This window comes from Ranitomeya variabilis, chromosome 2 (genome assembly GCF_051348905.1).
Source record: "Ranitomeya variabilis isolate aRanVar5 chromosome 2, aRanVar5.hap1, whole genome shotgun sequence".
Classification (NCBI taxonomy): domain Eukaryota; kingdom Metazoa; phylum Chordata; class Amphibia; order Anura; family Dendrobatidae; genus Ranitomeya; species Ranitomeya variabilis.
In genome coordinates, this window is record NC_135233.1 from 274,578,097 (window position 1) to 274,599,925 (window position 21,829).

The window sequence follows — 21,829 nt, forward strand, 5'->3', positions numbered from 1 at the left end:
ACAGAGTAGGGATCTGTGATACAGCCCTCTTCTGCTCACAAGTCCTTCCCAACATCTGCAGTATAGGGTTCCACTGCGTGAGGAGTGGACATCACACACCAGTCGGTGAGTCGGAAGCTGCAAACACTGCTGAAGCACGGCAAGGGTGGCGGAAGCTGTAGCTGACTTTCTAAAATGGGCACACAGGTGGAGTACTCCGACAGGCAGCTCTGGGTAGGTTTTAAGAAAACGCTGAACCACGAGATTAAGTACATGGGCCAGGCATGGTACGTGTGTGAACTTGCCTCGCTTCAGCCGCCACCAGGTTCCGGCCATTGTCACACATGACCATGCCTGGCTGTAGATTCAGCTGTCAGCCACAGATCTGCTCTTTCACAGCTTGTTTGTCACCTAAGCACATTAGCTTCGGCACAGCCAGTTGCCGCTTGGCTGAGACAGTGCTGCAGTGCTTCCAGCTTGTGACCGATGTGGTAATTTCGGAGATGGAGGCTGAAGAGGAGGATGAGGTGCAGGAGCTGTAGACTGAGGGCAACCCTGACTGACTTAGGGATCGCAATCATCAGCGTCGGGAGGATGTGTTCAGTCCCAATGTCCTACTGGATCCCGGCTTCCACTATGTTAACCCAGTGTGCCATCAGCGAGAAGTACCGTCCCTGCCCACAAGAACTTGTCCACCTGTCTGTGGTTAGGTGGACTTTCCCAGTAACTGCATTGTTGAGGGCACGGCTAATGTTGTGGGACACGTGCTTGTGTAATATGGGGACGGCTCACCGGGAGAAATAGTGGCGGCTGGGGACCGAGTACCGAGGGACCCATCGCCATTAGATTGCGGAAAGCTTCCATCTCCATGAGCCTAAAAGGCAACATTTCAAATGCAAGCAGTCGCGAAATGTGGGAATTTAGCAGTGTGGCCTGTGAGGCTTTGGATGCGTATTTGCACTTGTGTTCCAAGTACTGGGGTATGGACAACTGAACGCTGTGCTGGGACAAGGACGTGCACATGCTTGCTGATGGTGCTAGTTGAGTGTGTGCAATGACAGGTGCAGGGCAGGAGGAATCTTCGCATGTGCCATGGACAGGGGATTGGCTTGCATGCACAACAGCAGAAGAAGCAGTGATGTCACCCGCAGACACTGTTCCTGGACCCTGGGGTTCGGCCCACAAAGTCGGGTTGCTTTGCTGCCAAGTGCCTGATCATGCTGGTGGTGGTCAAGCTGGTAGTTTTGCTACCCCTGCTAATGCTGGCCTGGCAGATGGTGCAAAAGGCCTTTTTGGGGTTATCGTCAGAGTCTTTAAAAAACAACCAGACTTTGGAAGACCTAACAGTTGTACTGGCAACTTCCCTGTGTTGGTGTTATGTGGAACGGTTGCCCGCCTTCTGTCTGTGGCCACCACACTGCTTCTTCCTGCCTACTTGTGTGCCATGCCTCCCTCCCCCTGTGTGCTGCTGTCCTCGCTCTGCATGTCCTTCAGGTTGGGTCAGTTACTATATCATCAATCACCTCATCTTCCTCTTCCGCAGCCTGGTCCTCCTCCTGACTTTCTGGCAATTGTGTCACATCATCGTCCACCTCTTGTGACACTTTCCCACCGTCACCTTCATGTGACCGTGGCTGCTCAAATATTTGGGCATCGCTACTTGCGATCTCTCTCCTCTTGCCCCACTTCAAGTGGACCGGGAGAGAGGCCCGAATCTATAAATAGAAAAGTGAACAGCTCTTCAGAGTGTCCAAGTGTGAGATCAGTTGTCTCCGGGCACTCACCATGGTGGGAGGAAAGAGGATCAGGGTGAGGAATATGCCATCCAGACTCACGGCTACTGAGACTTGACCGTGTGGAAGACAGGGTGGTGGTGATGGTGGCAAAGTGACTGGAAACATTATTCGCTATCCAACCAACAACCTTTTGACACCGCTCTGGATTCAATAGTGGTGTGCTGCAGTCCCCTAGTAATTGGGACAGGAAGGTCGGGCGAGAAGATGTGTGTGTTTGTGGCACAATTTCAGCTTGCCCTCGGTCTCATCCTCTGCATGCACCATCTCGTCCAGTTCCCTGTACCTTGCCACGCGCCTTGCCCATTTTAAAATGGAGGACAATATTTTCCACTTTCACTACAAATGTCTGAATTTGGAGCAAACTTATATGTGATCAGTGTGACAGACAAACCACAGTTTTAACCCATTCATGACCCAGCCTAGAGTTGAGCGACTTACTTTTTTCAGATCAAGTCGGGTTTCACCAAACCCGACTTTGTCAAAAGTCGGATCGGGTGAAATCGGCCGATTATTGCGTAAAGTCGGGGGCCAACTGAAACACGAAACCCAATGCAAGTCAATGGGGAATCAAAGTCGGTAGTGAAAGGAGGACAGGAAAACACCTACAGTGCCCATTTTAATGCCAAAAACATCAATTTTTACTACTGAAGCTTGTCAATCTTAATTTACTTTATAATAATAGTTAGGCATTGAAAACTGGGGGTCATTTGGCTAAAGTTGTGGGGGGGTAGGGCTGGCTCAAGATTTTCGTGGGCCCAGGAAACGCGGAATACGTCACGGCGGTGGAGCAGGGAGAGGTAAGTATTTCAACTTTGCAAGTGCTGTGATCCTGAGCAAGCAGGGAAGGCCCACTAGTTGGCATTGGCACTGGCACAGGGCCCCTCATAGTACGGCGGTGTGTTTGACGGCGGGTGGCGCCTCCCACCGGCAGAGACACTTTTGCGTACTATGAGGGGCCCTGTGCCAGTGACGTCGCCAATGAGTATGCCCCCCACCTGATGAAGGAACCTGCACTTTCATCTGCACCTTCCTCTTCGTCCCCGTGTAAAGTGGTATAGTATGCAGGAAGGGGAACCTGACTTTCAGCAGGGTCAGATTCTGGCTGTGTAGAGTGCAAGGGGAATGTAGTGGTCTGGGTCAATGTACCAGCAGACTCATCTAGCAGTGGCTGGGCAATGGGCAGGATGAAGAGCAAACACAGATATAGGCCCAAATAATAAAGTGGGCTAAATGCAGTTCAAAATTGGTAACAGGACAAAACTGGCGGCATTGCTTTCTTCAGCGGAGGACAACTGTAAGGAGCGGCAGATACAGTTAGTAGGCCCAAATAATTAAGTAGGCTAAATGTCTGCCAAAAAATTGTTTATAAATAAACAGGTGGCATAGCTAGGTACAGGGGTGGGCTCCTCTGCTGAGTAGCAGACAGTGGTAGTAGGCGCAAAGTATTAACTGGTCTAAATGGAAGCCAGGGCCCCTGTATATTTTAACTATCATCTATCATTTCAACAAATTTGTATTGCCAGTGCCATTGAAGGATTTTACAGCACAGACTACACAGTGGTGGAGCAGGGAGAAGTAAGTATTGCAAGTGGTAGAGCACTGTTCGAGCTGGGGGGGGAACACTGTCGTGGGCTGTGGTACTGGCACAGGGCCCCTCATATTACGAAGGTGTGTCTGATGTTGGTTGTGCACCACCACCATCAGAAACACTTCATTGTACTATGAGGGACCCTGTGCCAGTGCCGTCGCCCAAGAGTGGGCACACCCACCTGTCCAGGCAAACGCCACTCACACGGGTGCTTGCGCCAGGTGGTGACCACGGCCATGTGGGGGGAGTCAGCCCATTTAGGGAGGTATAAAAGTGGCCTATGGTGGACATTCAGCAGCTGCAAATGGAGGAATTGAAGCAGTCCATAAGAGGAGGCCAAAAGCAAGACATTTTTCAGGCAAGCTACGTGTCAGCAGGGGAAGGTGGTGCCAAATAATTTGAAATCCATGATTGGTTCATTTTAATGAAGGTTAGATCATCGACATTTCGGGTAACCAGACGTGTCCTTTTTTCGGTCAGTATTGAACCAGCAGCACTGAAGACTCTTTCATATAGCACACTAGCAGCAGGGCAAGCGAGCTCCTGTAATGCATATTCTGCCAATTCAGGCATGTGTCTATTTTAGATGCCCAGTAATCAAAGGGGAATGACCTAAGAGGGAGAACATTGATGAGGGAGGAAAAGTAGTTTGTAACCATACTGGAAAAATGCCTGTCACTTTGAATCGATGCAGCAGTACCTGTCGTGTCAGCGAAATCACTCCACAACCTGGTCATAAAACCGCTCTGTCCAACGCCACTTTGGATTTGTGCACCTCTAACACCTCTGCCATGTTGCCCCCTACAGCTCGTGTGAGAACCATCACCGGCGCTGTGTGCTGGGAATGCCTGAACCAAACGGTCTACAAGAGTTGCTTGTTTGGTAGCCAATATTTGCTCAAGGTTCTCATGTGGCATGATATTTTGTAATTTTCCTTTATATCGTGGATCCAGGAGGCAGGCCAACCAGTAATCGTCATCGGTCATCATTTTGATAATGCGGGGGTCCCTTTTTAGGATACGCAAGGCATACTCAGCCATGTGGGCCAATGTTCCAGGTGTCAATTCACTGCTTGTGCTGGGTTGAGGAGCACTTTCTTGCAAATCAACATCACTTGTGTACCGCAAAAATCTGTACCTGACCTTGCAACGCCACCAGTTTCTATTGCCCCCTGAGAAGCATCCTCCTCCCATAAATATTCATCCCCATCATCATCATCCTCCTCTTCGTGCGCCACCTCGTCCAGGAGAGTTCCCTGAGCAAACAATGGCTGACTGTCATCAAGGCTTCCCTCCTCCTCGGCTGCAGAATAGACACCTGCTCCTTAATGTGCGTCAAACTTTGCATCAGCAGACGCATTAGTGGGATGCTCATGCTTATGATGGCGTCGTCTGCACTTACCAGCCGTGTGCATTCCTCAAAACACTGAAGGACTTGACAGATGTCTTGTAGCTTCGACCACTGCACAGCAGACAACTCCATGTCTGCCATCCAACTGCCTTCCCGTGTATGTGTATCTTCCCACAAATAAATTACAGCACGCCTCTGTTTGCACAGCCTCTGAAGCATGTGCAGTGTGGAGTTCCACCTTGTTGCAACGTCGATTATTAGGCGGTGCTGGGGAAGATTCAGCGATCGCTGATGGTTCAGCATACGGCTGGAGTGTATGGGTGACCGGCGGATGTGCGAGCAAAGTCTTCGCACCTTCAGGAGCAGGGCTGGTAACCCCGGATAATTTTTCAGGAAGCACTGCACCACCAGGTTCAAGGTGTGAGCCAGGCAAGGTATGTGTTTCAGTTCTGAAAGGGCTATGGCAGCCATAAAATTCCTTCCGTACACTGCCCAGCCATGACTGAGTTTCTTGCTGCAAGTACTCGGCCAGTACTTCTGCGGTGTGTCTGTTGTCGCCCAAACACTTCATTTGTAACACAGCCTGCTGACGCTTACCACTAGCTGTTCGATAATGGGACACCTCGTGTGCAACACTGGCAGCTGCGGATGGAGTGGTCATGTGACTGCGCTCTGTGGACGAGCTTTTGCTTCTGGAGGAGGAGGAGGGGTGGCGAACGCCTACAGCCAATTGTTTCCTAGACCGTGGGCTAGGCAGAACTGTCCCACTATGGCTGTCCCCAGTGGACTCTGCATCCACCACATTAACCAAGTGCGCTGTGATGGACACGTAACGTCCCTGGCCATGCGTACTGGTCCATGCATCTGTTGTGAGGTGCACCTGTCCACTGACTGATTGCCTCAGTGCATGGACAATGCGGTCTTTGACATGCTGGTGGAGGGCTGGGACGGCTTTTCTCGCAAAGAAGTGCCGACTGGGTAGGTCATAGCGTGGTACTGCGTAGGCCATCAGGTCTTTGAAAGATTCGCTTTCAAGCAACTGGTAGGGCATCATCTCTAACGAGATTAATCTAGCAATGTGGGCGTTCAAACCCTGTATACGCGGATGAGAGGATGAGTACTTTCTTTTCCTAACGAGAGTCTCTTGTAGGGTGAGCTGCACTGGAGAGCTGCATATGGTGGAACTAGCAGTGGTGGTGGTGGTGGACATGGTGGATTGAGAGAGGGTTGGTGATGGTATTCTTGATGTTGGCCTACATACAGTGTTTCCTATCAATAACCTTGTGATTCCCTGACTGCTTTGGCCTTGTGACGATACCTCCACATTTGCTGCTGGTGGTGTCCTAACCTGTGGGCTTACAGTGAGGGAAGCAATGTAGCGTTGCTGACTACCTTCATTCTGAGCAGGTGCACCAATGGTACGTGACGTTTGGTAGTTAGTCCAGGCTTGCAAGTGCATGCTGGTTAAATGTCTACGCATGCACGTTGTATTTAAATTTTGAAGATTCTTCCCTCTGCTATAGGTCTTTGAGCATTTCTTACAGATAACTTTTGACTAGTGTTGAGCGATACCGTCCGATACTTGAAAGTATCGGTATCGGAAAGTATCGGTCGATACCGGCAAAGTATCGGATCCAATCCGATACCGATACCCGATACCAATACAAGTCAATGGGACTCAAGTATCGGACGGTATTCCTGATGGTTCCCAGGGTCTGAAGGAGAGGAAACTCTCCTTCAGGCCCTGGGAACCATATTAATGTGTAAAAGAAAGAATTAAAATAAAAAATATTGCTATACTCACCTCTCCGAGGGAACCGGCACCTTACCGAGGGAACCGGCAGCGTTCTTTGTTTAAAATTCGCGCGTTTACTTGGTTACGTGAAGTCCCGGCTTGTGATTGGTCGCGGCGGCCATGTTGCCGGGACGCGGACCAATCACAGCAAGCCGTGACGTAATTTCAGGTCCTGCAGGATTTTAAAATTACGTCCCGGCGTTGTGATTGGTTGCGCCGCAGTCACATGGGCGACGCAACCAATCACAAGCCGTGACGTCACGGGAGGCTGGACACGCGCGTATTTTAAAATGCGCTCTTGTCCAGCCTCCCGTGACGTCCCGGCTTGTGATTGGTTGCATCGCGGTCAACCAATCACAAGCCGGGAGGCTGGACGCGCGCATTTTAAAATGTGCGCGTGTCCAGCCTCCCGTGACGTCACGGCTTGTGATTGGTCGCGGCGGCCATGTTGCCGGGACGCGGACCAATCACAGCAAGCCGTGACGTAATTTCAGGTCCTGCAGGATTTTAAAATTACATTCCGGCATTGTGATTGGTCCGCGTCCCGGCAACATGGCCGCCGCGACCAATCACAAGCCGGGACGTCACGGGAGGCTGGACACGCGCGCATTTTAAAATGTGCGCGTGTCCAGCCTCCCGTGACGTCCCGGCTTGTGATTGGTTACGTCGCCCATGTGACCACGACGCGCCCAATCACAACGCCGGAACGTAATTTTAAAATCCTGCAAGGACCTGAAATTACGTCACGGCTTGCTGTGATTGGTCCGCGTCCCGGCAACATGGCCGCCGCGACCAATCACAAGCCGGGACTTCACGTAACCAAGTAAACGCGCGAATTTTAAACAAACAACGCTGCCGGTTCCCTCGCTGAGGTCCGGGCTGCGTCGGAGAGGTGAGTATAGCAATATTTTTTATTTTAATTCTCTCTTTTACACATTATTACATTAATGTTGTTTCGATACCCGATACCCGATACCACAAAAGTATCGGATCTCGGTATCGGAATTCCGATACAGCAAGTATCGGCCGATACCCGATACTTGCAGTATCGGAATGCTCAACACTACTTTTGACTGATCATTCGGATCTTGGTTAAAAAATTGCCACACTGCACTCTTCCTACTATCGAATACCTTTTCAGGCATTGCACGCTGTGCTACTTTCACCGGATGGCCACGCTGTCCTAAAACTGTTTTTGTTTTTGACACACGTTTTTGGCCTGATACGGGCCTGCCAGATGACAGCTGTTGTGATGTAGATGGCTGCTGCGGATCATCCTCCGCTTCTGAGCTACTGGCAGCGGCACCCTCTTCCCCCAATGGCTGCCAATCTGGGTCAACAACTGGGTCATCTATCACCTCCTCTTCAATGTCATGTGCACCTTCCTCTGTGTCACCCTGTAAGGTGCTATAGCATTCGGGACGGGGCACCATAGTCTCATCAGGGTCAGATTCTGGCTGAGTACACTGCGAGGGCAATGTAGTGATCTGAGTCAAATGGAACAGCATAATAATCTAGCTGTGGCTGTGCATCAGTGCAGTCCATGTCCGATTCATCTTGTAATGGGCAGTTAACAATTTCCCTTTCTAACCCAGGCACGGTATGTGTAAAGAGCTCCATGGAGTAACCTGTAGTGTCGCCTGACGCATCCTTCACTTTTGGTTTGGGTGAAGGACACAAGGAAACGTCTTGTTCCTAACCGGGAGCATCCACTGACGACTCGCTGCTTTTATATTTTGAACTTTCTGAAGAGGAGGCGAAAGAGCTAGAGGCTGAGTCAGCAAGGAAAGTCAAAACTTGTTCCTGCTGCTCCGGCTTTAAAAGTGGTTTTCCTACTCCAAGATAAGGGAGCCTTCGAGGCCTTGTGTAGCCAGACGATGACGCTGGCTCAACACCTCCAGCCTTAGGTGCTATTTTGCTTTTCCCACTACCACCAGATGCTCCACCACCACCATCAGTACCAGCTGGCAACGACCGCCCACGGCCTCTTCCACCAGACTTCCTCATTTTTGGGAAAATCTAACCAAAATAACAATCGTTATATGGTACTGTAAAACAAGGTAGAAGGTGTGTATAAACTTGGTGAGAATTAAAATCTCCCTTTTTTTTTGGGAGACGGCACCAAAACTCAGGCCTTGTGTATAACACAACACAATGTAAGTGGCAGAACGTGGCTGGCTGATATACGACAAACTAACAGAACTGACGTATATCCACTTTGTGACAATTTGAATCTCCCATTTTTTGGGGCGAGGCTGAACCAAAACTCAGGCCCAGTGTATAACACAACACAATGTAAGTGGCAGAACGTGGCTGGAAGATATATGAAAAAATACAAGGACTGTCGTACAATTTCAATCTCCCTACAATGATCTCAGGACAAGTATGGCAGCAATACAAAGGACTGCTGCACACAAAAGTGTGGACAAATAAACAAGATAACTGTGCAGAAAGGAGCAACAGGATTTTTGCTTTTAAAAAAGCAGTTGGTTTGCACAGCAGAGGTGCAAACAGCAATGCAGCTATCAGGGAGCCTTATAAGGCAGCCTAATAAGCTACAGAGCTGATGCACAAAAATATACCCTCAACTGTCCCTGCAAAAAAAAGGTGGTGTTGGACAGTGGAAATCGCTACAGCGGTTTGGGGGTTAGTCTTCCCTCCCTAACTATATCCCTTCTTCTGATGAAGCTGCAGCAACCTCTCCCTATGCTAAGATCGGCAGAAGTAAGATGGCGGTCGGCGTGCACGCCCATTTATACCCCCTGTGACGCCGCAGAAAGCAAGCCAATCACTGTCATGCCCTTCTCTAAGATGGTGGGGACCGAGACCTATGTCATCACGCTGCCCACACTCTGCGTCCTCCTTCATTGGCTGAAAAATGGCGCTGAACGCGTCATACGAAACGCGACTTTGGCGCGAAGATCGCCGACCTCATGGCCTATCCCACACTAGGATCGGGTCGGGTTTCATGAAACCCGACTTTGCCGAAAGTCGGCGATTTTTTAATTTCTCCGATCTGTTTCGCTCAACCCTAACCCAGCCTATTTTGACCTTAATGACCTGGCCATTTTTTGCAATTCTGACCACTGTCCCTTTTTGAGGTAATAACTCAGGAACGCTTCAACGGATCCTAGCGATTCTGAGATTTTTTTTTTGCGACATAGTGGGCTTCATGTTAGTAGCAAATTTAGGTCGATCATTTTTGCGTTTATTTGTGAAAAAATCGGAAATTTAGAGAAAATTTTGAAAATTTCACAATTTTTAAATTTTGAATTTTTATTCTGTTAAACCAGAGGGTTATGTGACACAATATAGTTAATAAATTACATTTTCCACATGTCTACTTTACATCAGCACAATTTTGCAAATAATTTTTTTTTTGCTAGGAAGTTATAAGGGTTAAAATTTGACCAGCGATTTCTCATTTTTACAGCAAAATTTACAAAACCATTTTTTTTAGGGACCACTTCACATTTGAAGTCAGTTTGATGGGTCTGTATGGCTGAAAATGCCCAAAAGTGACAACATTCTAAAAACTGCACCCCTCAAGGTGCTCAAAACCACATTCAAGAAGTTTATTAACCCTTCAGGTGTTTCACAGCAGCAGAAGCAACATGGAAGGAAAAAATGAACATTTAACTTTTTAGTCACAAAAATGATCTTTTAGCAACAATTTTTTTATTTTCCCAAGGCTAAAAGGAGAAAGTGGACCACGAAAGTTGTTGTCCAATTTGTCCTGAGTGCGCTGATACCCCATATGTGGGGGGGAACCACTGTTTGGGCACATGGCAGGGTTTGCAAGGGAAGGAGCGCCATTTGATTTTTTGAATGAAAAATTGGCTCCAATCTTTAGCGGACACCATGTTGCGTTTGGAGAGCCCGTGTGCCTAAAGATTGGAGCTCCCCCACAACTGACCCCATTTTGGAAACTGGACCCCCCAAGGAACTTATCTAGATGCATAGTGAGAACTTTGAACCCCTAGGTACTTCACAAATTGATCCGTAAAAATGAAAAAGTACTTTTTTTTTTTTTTACAAAAAAATTATTTTAGCCTCAATTTTTTCATTTTCATATGGGCAACAGGATAAAATGAATCCTAAAATTAGTTTGGCAATTTCTTCTGAGTACACCGATACCTCATATTTGGGGGTAAACCACTGTTTAGATGCACGGCAAGGCTCTGAAGGGAAGGAGCTCCATTTTACTTTTTTAATGAAAAATTAGCTCCAATCGTTAGCGGACACCATGTCGCGTTTGGAGAGCCCCTGTGTGCCTAAACATTGAAGCTCCCCCACAAGTGACCTCATTTTGGAAACTAGACCTCCCGACGAACTAATCAAGATGTGTGGTGAGCACTCTTTACCCCCAAGTGCTTCACAGAAATTTGTAACGCAGAGCCATTAAAGTAAAAAATCCTTTTTTTTCCTCAAAATTGATTTTTTAGTCCGCAATTGTTTATTTTCACTAGGGTAATAGGAGAAATTGGACCCCAAAAGTTGTTGTCCAGTTTGTCCTGAGTACGCTGGTACCCCATATGTGGGGGTAAACCACTATTTGGGCACACCACGGTGCTCGAAAGGGAAGTAGTGACGTTTTAAAATGCAGACTTTGATGGAATGGTCTGCGGGTGTCATGTTACGTTTGGAGAGCCCATGATGTGCCTAAACAGTAGAAAACCCCCACAAGTGACCCCATTTTGGAAAATAGACCCCCCACGGAATGTATCTAGATGTGTGGTGAGCACTTTGAACTCCAAGTGCTTCACAGAATTTTATAACGTAGAGCAGTGAAAATAAAAAATCTTTTTTTTTCCACACAAAAATAAATTTTTAGCCCCCAATTTTTTTATTTTCCCAAGGGTAACAGGAGAAATTAGACCCCCAACATTCTTCTGCAATTTTTCCTGCCCCATATGTTTGGGTAAACAACTGTTTCGGCACACGTCGGGGCTCGGAAAGGGAGGGAGCACCATTTGAGTTTTTGAACGCAAGATTGGCTGGAATCAGTGGTGACACCATTTCACATTTGGGACCCCCTGATGTGCCTAAACAGTTGAAACCCCTCAATTCGAACTCCAACACTAACCCCAACACACCCCTAACCCTAATCCCAACCCTAACCATAACCCTAATCACAACCCTAACCCCAACACACCCCTAACCTTAATCCCAACTCTAAGCATAACCCTAACCCCAACACACCCCTAACCCTAATCCCACCCCTAACCACAAGCCTAACCCTAACCCCAACACACCCCTAATCTTAACCCTAATTCCAACCCCAACTCTAATCCCAACCCTAACTCTAATTCCAACCCTTACCCTAAGGCTATGTGCCCATGTTGCGGATTTGTGTGCAGATTTTTCCGCACCGTTTTTGAAAAATCCGCAGGTAAAACACTGCATTTTACTTGCGGATTTCCTGTGGTTTTACACCTGCGGATTCCTATTGAGGAGCAGGTGTAAAATGCTGCGGAATCCGCAAAAGAATTGACATGCTGCTGAAAATACAACTCAGCATTTCCGCGCAGTATTTTCCGCACCATGGGCACAGCGGATTTGGTTTTCCATAGGTTTACATAGTACTGTACAAATCCACTCCGGATCTGCAGCCAAATCTGCACTGTGTGCCCATACCCTAATTCCAACCCTAACCCTAATTGCAACCCTAACCCTAGTTCTAACCCTAACCCTAACCCTAGTGGAAAAATAAAAATAAATAAATTTTCTTTATTTTATGCTGCTCTCTACCTATGGGGGTGATAAAGGGGGGGGTATTTACTATTTTTTTTATTTTGATCACTGTGATAAAACCTATCACAGTGATCAAAATGAATAAATTAATCTGTCGGCCGGCAGATTCGGCGGGCGCACTGCGCATGCGCCTGCCATTTTGGAAGATGGCGGCGCCCATGTTACAAGCTGGTCGGACACTGGGAGGGACTCTGGAGGTATGGGGGGTTGGGATCAGACAGCGGGGGAGGGGGCACCGGACAGGACAGGGGGGGCTGGAGGGAAGGGGAGATGATGGCACGGAGGACATAGGAAGAGGTTAAATAGCTGGCCTGCAGGTAACTATTTTTATCAGCAAACTGGTGTCAATAACTTCACTAACACACTGCAACAAAATTTAAATGGAGGCCCGAAATGGCAGAATTTTCAGTGCACTTGTATGTGATCCATGTGACGAACAAACCACAGTTTTAAATAGATGGATTTTTAGTGCTGTAATTTGGAAAGGATCCTGCTGTATTCTGCAGTGCTAACAAGCAAACGGAGCAGAAAAATAATGTTCTCTGGATTGCTTTTTAAGCAAATAATCAGGATTAAGATCCCCAAAAAATTATTCCTAGCCCCTGATACTTGGGGCTAGGTTTAGAAATATCTGTAAAAGCAGCAGCAGCAGCAGCAGACAAACCTGGAATGAACCCTTTTGATATATGCACTGCAGTCTGCCACATACACTGCCTGCCTAGCATTGATATCTATGCAGCTGGATTAGTTCTCAGAAGGACTGTTAGTTGAGATGGATATGTGTATAATATATTGTGGTATACATACACCAACTAAGAAACAAGAAAATCTCTCCCTTGGAGGTCAGCAACACCTCTCCCTACATTGCCTGATTCCGGAGTAGACTGTGACGAGCATGGCGGTGTCAGGTCTGATATAGTAAAAAAGAGGGAGAAGCCAGCGCTGCTTGTGGTCAGAACGCAAAGCATAACGTGCACATGCACATATTGATTTCTAACGGAGTTTCAAAAATGAGACATTTAGCAAACAATTGATCAATTCTTTGAGCCACCCCGCCACTTCACGGCATTCTCATAATGGGGCAGTCCTAAACTACGTTTTTTATATTCGCTGTGCCATTACAGCCTCTAAAAAGCAAGACCACATTAAATGCAAGCTGTACCTGAAGCATTTCTGAATCACTCCCATGGCACCAGAGAGGACAGCACAGATAAAGGTCGACCAGGTCTGGACATAGACATTTCAGGTCCAACCTCCACACTGCCTAACCAGCACCACAGATGGAGGTGAGACAGGCTTGGACACAGGTGCACAATCAAACAAAGCTTAGGGCAGGGCAGGGCTGCTGTATGTGTGTACAGCAGCTTAGGTCAATCACGAAAAAACCCCAGAAAGAATGGCGTACATAACCCAGCGCGCACGGCAACAGTGGTGGTCAACCACAAACAAGTGGCGGGGTGGCTCAAAGAATTGATCGATTGTTTGCTAAATGTCTTATTTTTGAAACTCCGTTAGAAATCAATATGTGCATGTGCACTTTATGTTTTGCGTTCTGACCACAAGCAGCGCTGGCTTCTCCCCCCTTTTTTACTTTGATATTGGTTTGTGCACGCTGGGTTATGTACGCCATTCTTTCTGGGGGGGTTTTGTGATTGACCTAGGCTGCTGTACACACATACAGCAGCCCTGCCCTGCCCAAGGCTTTGTTTGATTGTGCACCTGTGTCTAAGCCTGTCTCACCCTTCATCTGTGGTGCTGGTTAGGCAGTCTGGAGGTTGGACCTGAAATGTCTATGTCCAGACCTGGTCAACCTTTATCTGTGCTGTCCTCTCTGGTGCCATGGGAGTGATTCAGAAATGCTTCAGGTACAGCTTGCATTTAATGTGGTCTTGCTTTTTAGAGGCCGTAATGGCACAGCGAATATAAAAAACGTAGAGTAGGACTGCCCCATTATGAGAATGCCGTGAAGTGGCGGGGTGGCTCAAAGAATTGATCAATTGTTTGCTAAATGTCTCATTTTTGAAACTCAGTTAAAAATCAATATGTGCATGTGCACTTTATGTTTTGCGTTCTGACCACAAGCAGCTCTGGCTTCTCCCCCCTTTTTTAGGTCTGATATAGACCTGATGATGCTGTGCGGCCAGCCAATTACTGTAATGCCACAACCAACATGGCTGCGGCATTACAGTGTGTGGCAGACAATCCCTGCATGTACATTGGCTCTCTTATGAGCGCCAAACATGCTAGGAGGGGATCTGAGCTCCCGTTGAGCAACCCCGGAAATACTCAGCGAGCTCCGAGCATCTCAAGCAGTGAGATGCTCGGGCGAGTACCAAGTAGTGGCGGGCATGCTCTCTCATCACTAGTTATGACTCTTACCTCGTGGAATGTCACATTATCAAATAAGTGGCAATGCTCATAGAAAGGTGATGTTTAAATAGGACATAAGCAAGATTCATTGCAACCCTGTCAATGGTATCTCCAGTCTACTGCACTTTATAAACATAAAATAGACATTGATATAACTTTTATACAGAGGTATGAGCCTATGTTACACCCAGATAAATGTTTAGTGTATAATGCTATACAAAGGTGTAAAATAGGTAGTAACAACTATCTTCAGTGTAAAAAAAGAACTAGGGGTCATGGAAGTGATGATACGGCCCCCACAAAGCACTGATCTATACATCATCAAGTTTTTCTGGGATTACATGAAAAGACAGAAGGATTTGTCACACCAGGGCGGTAGAGCCGGTTAAAATGGACCGAGTCCTAAAATAAATATGTGCTGTAATTAAGTTAATAAGAATTTGTGAAAGTTATGAAATGTCTGTTCTGTTCCTGATCTATGGATCTAGTTTTTTTTATATGAATCTGTGCTGCACTTTCTGTACATGCTCAGTAGTGACAAATGATGTGGAGTTGGAAATTGAGGAGTCTGAGGTTTGGCTTAGGCTAGTTTCACACTAGCGTTTGTAGCAGCTGCGGACTTCCTCCGTGAAGCCCAGACCTCGGCCTCACCTCCGCCGCTAGCTCCGCCTATTTCTGCATGCAGTCGGCATGTGGCCTGTGTACCTATCTTTAACATTAGGTACGCAGGTCGTCCGGCTGTATGCGGATGCTTCCGCATGCGTCGTTTTGACGATGCGGGAAAAAAAAAAGATTGCTACAAGCTGCGTTCTACGCTGGTCGCCGCATCGTCAAAACGACGCATGCGGAAGCATCCGCATACAGCGGCACGACCTGCGTACCTAATGTTAAAGATGGGTACACAGGCAGCATGCCGGCTGCATGCAGAAATAGGCGGAGCTAGCGGCGGAGGTGCGGCCGAGAGCGGGGCTTCACGGAGGGAGTCCGCAGCTCCTACAAACGCTAATGTGAAACCGGCCTTACCGACTCCACAGCCCGGATTTGCTCAAGCCTAATCCACAGAAGATCTATGGTAAGTTCTCCAAGACGTTTGGAACAATTTCCCTGCTGAGTCCCTTGTGTGTATAGAATTGATGCCGATTGCGTGCACTGCAAATGAGCGAGCACTAAAATACTCATTACTCGAACAGAGCAATTCCTAATACTCGCTTGCTCGCTCAGAGTAATGGAGTCAATGGGGAATCCGGGCATTTTCCAGCACACCCAACAAGGAGTTCTGGGGGCAGTGCAAATGTTGAAATGAATGGAAAGAGAACTGCATGGGGAAGACCCCTTGAATCATTTGTGACTTCTAGATCACTGCTGAGAACAATAGTGTCACACTTTTACTCCACCTTAACCCTTTCATGACCTTGGGATTTTCCGTTTTTCCGTGTTCTTTTTTTGTTCCCCTCCTTCCCAGAGCCATAACTTTTTTATTTTTCCATCAATATGGGCATGTGAGTGCTTATTTTTTGTGAAACAAGTTGTACTTTTGAAAGACATCATTGGTTTTAGCATGTCTTGTACTAGGAAACGGGAAAAAAATTCCAAGTGCGGTGAAATTGCAAAAAAGTGCTGTCCCACACTTGTTTTTTGATTGGCTTTTTTGCTAGGTTCACTAAATGCTAAAACTGACCTGCCATTATGATTCTCCAAGTCATTACAAGTTCATAGACACTTAACATGATGAGGTTATTTTTTATTTAAGTGGTGAAAAAAAATTCCAAACTGCTAAAAAAAAAAAAATTGCGCCATTTTCCGATACCCGTAGCATCTGCATTTTTCATGATCTGGGGTCGGTTGAGGGCTTATTTTTTGCGTACCGAGCTGGAGTTTTTAATAATACCATTGGTGCAGATACATTCTTTTGATCGCCCGTTATTGCAATTTAATGCAATGTTGCAGCGACCAAAAAAACGTAATTTTGGCATTTCAAATTTTTTTCTCGCTACGCTGTTTAGCGATCAGGTTAATGCTTTTTTTATTGATAGATCGGGCGATTCTGAACGTGGCGATACCAAATATGTGTAGGTTTGATTTTTTTTTATTGATTTATTTTGAATGGGGCGAAAGGGGGGTGATTTAAACTTTTATATATTTTTTTCTTTTTTTCATTTTTTTTTTTTACTTTTTTTTTTTTTTTACTTTTGCCATGCTTCAATAGCCTCCATAGGAGGCTGGAAGCTGGCACAACTCAATCGCCTCTGCTACATAGCAGCGATCATCAGATCGCTGCTATGCAGCAGAAATGCAGGTGTGCTATGAGCGCCGACCACAGGGTGGCGCTCACAGCTACCGGGGATCAGTAACCATAGAGGTCTCAAGAACCTCTATGGTTACTATATAGAAGCATCGCTGACCCCCGATCATGTGACGGGGGTCAGCGATGCGCTCATTTCCGGCCGGAAGCGCCGGTTAAATGCCGCTGTCTGCGTTTGACAGCGGCATTTAACTAGTTAATAGCGGCGGGTGAATCGCGATTTCACCCGCCGCTATTGCGGGCACATGTCAGCTGTTCAAAACAGCTGACATGTCCCGGCTTTGATGCGGGCTCACCGCCGGAGCCCTGCATCAAAGCAGGGGATCTGACCTCAGACGTACTACCCCGTCCGAGGTCAGAAAGGGGTTAAGGACTGACAATAAAACATTCAAAATCGAAGAGAAATTGGAGTTTACAGGAAAAAAAATGTTAAGAGACATTATTTCCTGTATATAAGGCAAAATTAAAAAAAAAAAAAAAACAAAAATTGAATTTTTTTATAAAAAAAATGAAATTCCAGTGTATATTATGAAGGAAGCAAGAACTTACAAAAATTAGGGACACAGAGGGACTCAGATACACCCTGTATTAGGCATAAATGAGGGCCTCATACACATTGTTCAAATTGTCATGTAGTGGTACCTCTAAGACTCATAAAAGCTCTACAAACAATGCAAAGCCTGCCAAAAATTGCACATTTGGTCATCCAAACACAATTGAAGACACCAACTGGAGTGCCTCATAAAAAAGTAATAAAGGGTAGTTGTGGTACTTCTCCACTCAAAGGCTCTGCACACTGTGCAAAGCCAAAAAAATATTAAAAGGAGGGTCATCCATACACCCTTGAAGGAAGCAACTGGAGTGCCTCATTCAAATATTGAAGATTAAAAAACTATGTGCTGCTGTCATCTGGTAGTGTGGAAAAGTCGGTGCTTTTTTGGTATTCTGGTCAGCGCATTTTTGTCTCATCTGTCCATAGGACATTCTCCCAGAAGCTTTGTGGCTTGTCAACATGTAGATTGACAAATTCCAGTCTGGCTTTTTTGATTTTTTTTTTTCCAACAATGGTGTCCTCCTTGGTCGTCTCCCATGAAGTCCACTTTGGCTCATACAACGACGGATTGTGCGATCTGACACTGAGCTTGAAGCTGATTCCTTGAGCTTGAAGTTCACCTTTAATCTGTTTAGAAGTTTATCTGCGCTCTTTTGTTACCATTCGTATTATCCATCTCTTTGATTTGTCATCAATTTTCCTCCTGCAGACATGTCCAGGGAGGTTGGCTCCAGTCCCATGAATCTTAAATTTCTGAATAATATGTACAACTATAGTCACAGGAACATCAAGCTGCTTGGAGATGGTCTTATAACTTTTACCTTTAACATGTTTGTCTATAATTTTCTAATCTCCTGAGACAACTCTTCCTTCGCTTTCTCTGGTCCATGTTGAGTGTGATACCCACCATGTCACCAAACAGCACCGTGAGTATCTGTAGCCCTATATACAGGCACACTCACTGAGTCCAAGATTGTAGACACCTGTGATGCTAGTTAGTGGACACACCTTGATTTAACATGTCCCTTTTGTCACATTATTTCCAAGGGTACCATCATTTCTGTCCAGGCCTATTTTATGAGTTTTATTTTTCTAAAAATTCTGTGGAAGCATGGTTCAAAAGCAATGTCTGACTTTCATTTGTTCATTTTCATAGATCTTTTATTTATTATTACTTTTGTCAGATTCAAGTTATTTCTGTGACCATTGTGGGCGTTTCTGTCATTAAACGAGGGGTACCAACAATTTTGACTGTGTGTATATTGTAGTGCCTCCACACATTGTGTCCAGATTTTGCTACTGGAGACACGCAATTAACAAACATGGTCGCTTACTGTGGTTTTAATGCTGGGATCACATTCTTGTGTACTACGCTAACCACTTATGTCTGATTTTCCATGTAAATCCCACAAAAATGAGATTCAGATAAAACCCCCAACAGAACCACTCACAATAATGAGGCAGATGGCGACACTTTGAAGTCTGTTTGGCGTCTGCTCCAATGGTATCCATCTTTTAAGGCATTCACAGTACTGTGGCCATCCACACTTGTGCACTAAAAAGACGTCTAAAATGATGAGATACTGCTGGACCACAGACCAGTCCAAAGTGTCTGTATCTGCCTCATAAGTGAGTGGTTCCCTTGGGGATTTTGTCTGAATTGCGTTTTTTTGGTATTTACACAGAACCCGAAAGTAAGCATTCAGTCGAGAGGGCATGATAAATGTGAGTCGAGCCTTGTTCTGATTTTTGGGAGGCAGAATTCTGAGAGCTGTAACTTTTTTATTTTTGGTGAACAGAGCTGTATGAGGGCTTATTTTTTGTGCAACGAGTTGGAGTTTTTGGTACCATTGTGGGGAACAGAACATTTTTTTAGTCACTTTTTATTCAGATTTTTTTTTTAGACACAGTTGAACAAAAACTAGCAATTCAATTATTGTTTTTAATATTTTTTTTGTGCCGTGTGGTAAAAGTGATAAGACTGATTTGTTCAGTACGATTACACAGATACCAGATTGATATTTTTGTATGCTTTACTACTTTTACAGACTAAAAACAATACCTTAAAAAAAATATTTATTTACCTATAAGAAATTTTTTTTTACAAATGAGCCAAATTAGGACTTGTTTTTTTGCAGAATAGGTTGACGTTTTCATCTGTACCACTTTTTTTTACATATGTCTTTTTGATAACTTTTTATTCCATTTTTTGAGTGTCAGTATGATGAAAAAGCAACATTTTTGGCATGTTTATTTTAATTTTTCGACAGTGTTCATTGTGTGATATAAATAACATGCCAATTATGTATAATTTTTTTTGTTTATTTTAGTTTTAATGCAAACACTGCATTTTTAGTGAAGAAACAACTTTTGGGGATTTTTGTGTGAGGTTTTTTTTTTTTTACTCTTTCACTTAGTCCCACTGTGGGACATGTATAATTTTTACTTTGATCACTGGTCTCATGTATTGCAGTACTCATGTACTGCAGTGTCGGACACCTATCAGTCAGTTACTGACAGAGTCTGCAAGATCCTTATTTTAGCTGGATCTCACAGGCTACCATATGCTGGGGTCATCATCAGATGGCCTCAGGGTACCATGTCAACGATTGTCACCCATGATTACAATCAGGTGGGGCATAGGTGGTCGTTTAGCCCCTTTTTAACCACTTAGATACCACTGTCGTGATTGACAGCAGTATTTAAGGGGTTAACCGGCCATGATCGGTCCTAAAGCTGGCCCGGGCGGATACCGCAGGGTGTCAGCTGTCTTATGTACAGCTCACACTGTGGAAATTGCGCCAGCAGGGGCGCTATTCACTTATTCCTGACCGCCGTTTTAAAATGGAGATGAGGAACAAGACCTCTTAACGGCCGTTTTAATGCATACTGGCTGCTGTTATTGGGTTAACGTATGTTTTTCTGCTGCATTTCTATACTAAACATATACCGTATATACTCAAGTATAAGCCGAGAATTTCAGCCCATTTTTTTTAGGCTGAAACTGCCCCTTTCGGCTTATGCTCGAGTCATTCCCAGGGGTCGGCAGGGGAGGGGGTGCGGCAGTTGTCTAATCATACTGTAATGAATATGGACCCGACTCCACTCCCACACGGGTGGAGCCGCATGTTCATTTCTGTAATGAGCGGTACCATGTGACCGCTCAATGCAGGAAGAAGCTGCTGGCGCCCGGAGAACCAGGGACCGTGCCAGGAGCAGGTGAGTATGACGGGGGCAGTGCGCGATATTCACCTGTCCCCCGTTCCACCATAGGCGTCGCTCCGTCTTCCGCGTCCTGCATTGACGCTCAGGTCAGAGAGCGCGATGACGCGATTAGTGTGCGCACTGCCCTCTGCCTTAACAGCCAGTGCAGAGGACGCGGAAGACACAGCGGCGCCGACGGTGGAATGCGGACAGGTGAACATAGCAAGTGCCGGGAGCCTGAGCGACGAGAGGTGAGTATGTGATGTTAGGGTTTGCGGAACGCACCGAATATATTTATTGATGTGATCGGTGCGTTCGCAACCCGGGGTCCACCGTGCAGGAAATATCCTGCCGCTAAGTGAATGCCGGCTCAATATGGCGGTATTAACCAGCTCTGTTAACATCACAGAGCAGCCGAGAAAGCAAATCTCTGTGCCCTGTTAACTCTCACAGAGACACAGGCTAACTAGCCAGAAGAGAGCAGTCAGTGGTCATGCATGCACACAACACTCCTCGCCGGAGGTGCCAGCATTCTAGGGGCTTATTTCAGCCAGGTCCCTGAACACATTCACGCATATGACCACAGTGGTGCAAAGCATGTAACTTTAGAAGATACTAGCGCATGGCTGTGCGGCCATGCGATGTCACGGGAAGTCTAGGTGGGCAAGAGCTAATAACCCGGGCCCCTGCAATTTCCCTCAGACTAGGGAAATCGTGGCTGACCCTCTACCTAGAGTTTACACTGATGGTGTGCATGTCTAGGCCTCCACCCTCTCCCTGTGTCCTGTTTCAACCCTAGTCTGAAACCACCACCCAGTGAAGAGATAATACACCAATACCCAAAGTTAGCACAGACAAGGATAACGGAAAATATACACCACGCCGCAGTCACTCAGGAATACACTATAAATGCACAGGGCAAAATAAATACAAATATAGGAAGGAGTAAATAAGACAAAGGGAAATACACCACCAGCAACGATACTCCAACTACTAGCTCACCACTCCAGACCGAGATAACATGCACAAGACAGAAGCTATAATCGGCGACGCCCAATGTTCAGGAGAACTATTTAAAGGCAGTGGGCATGGCCCAGCTTCCAATCCGAGCACCAGGTAATTTAACCCTGGACCAGCT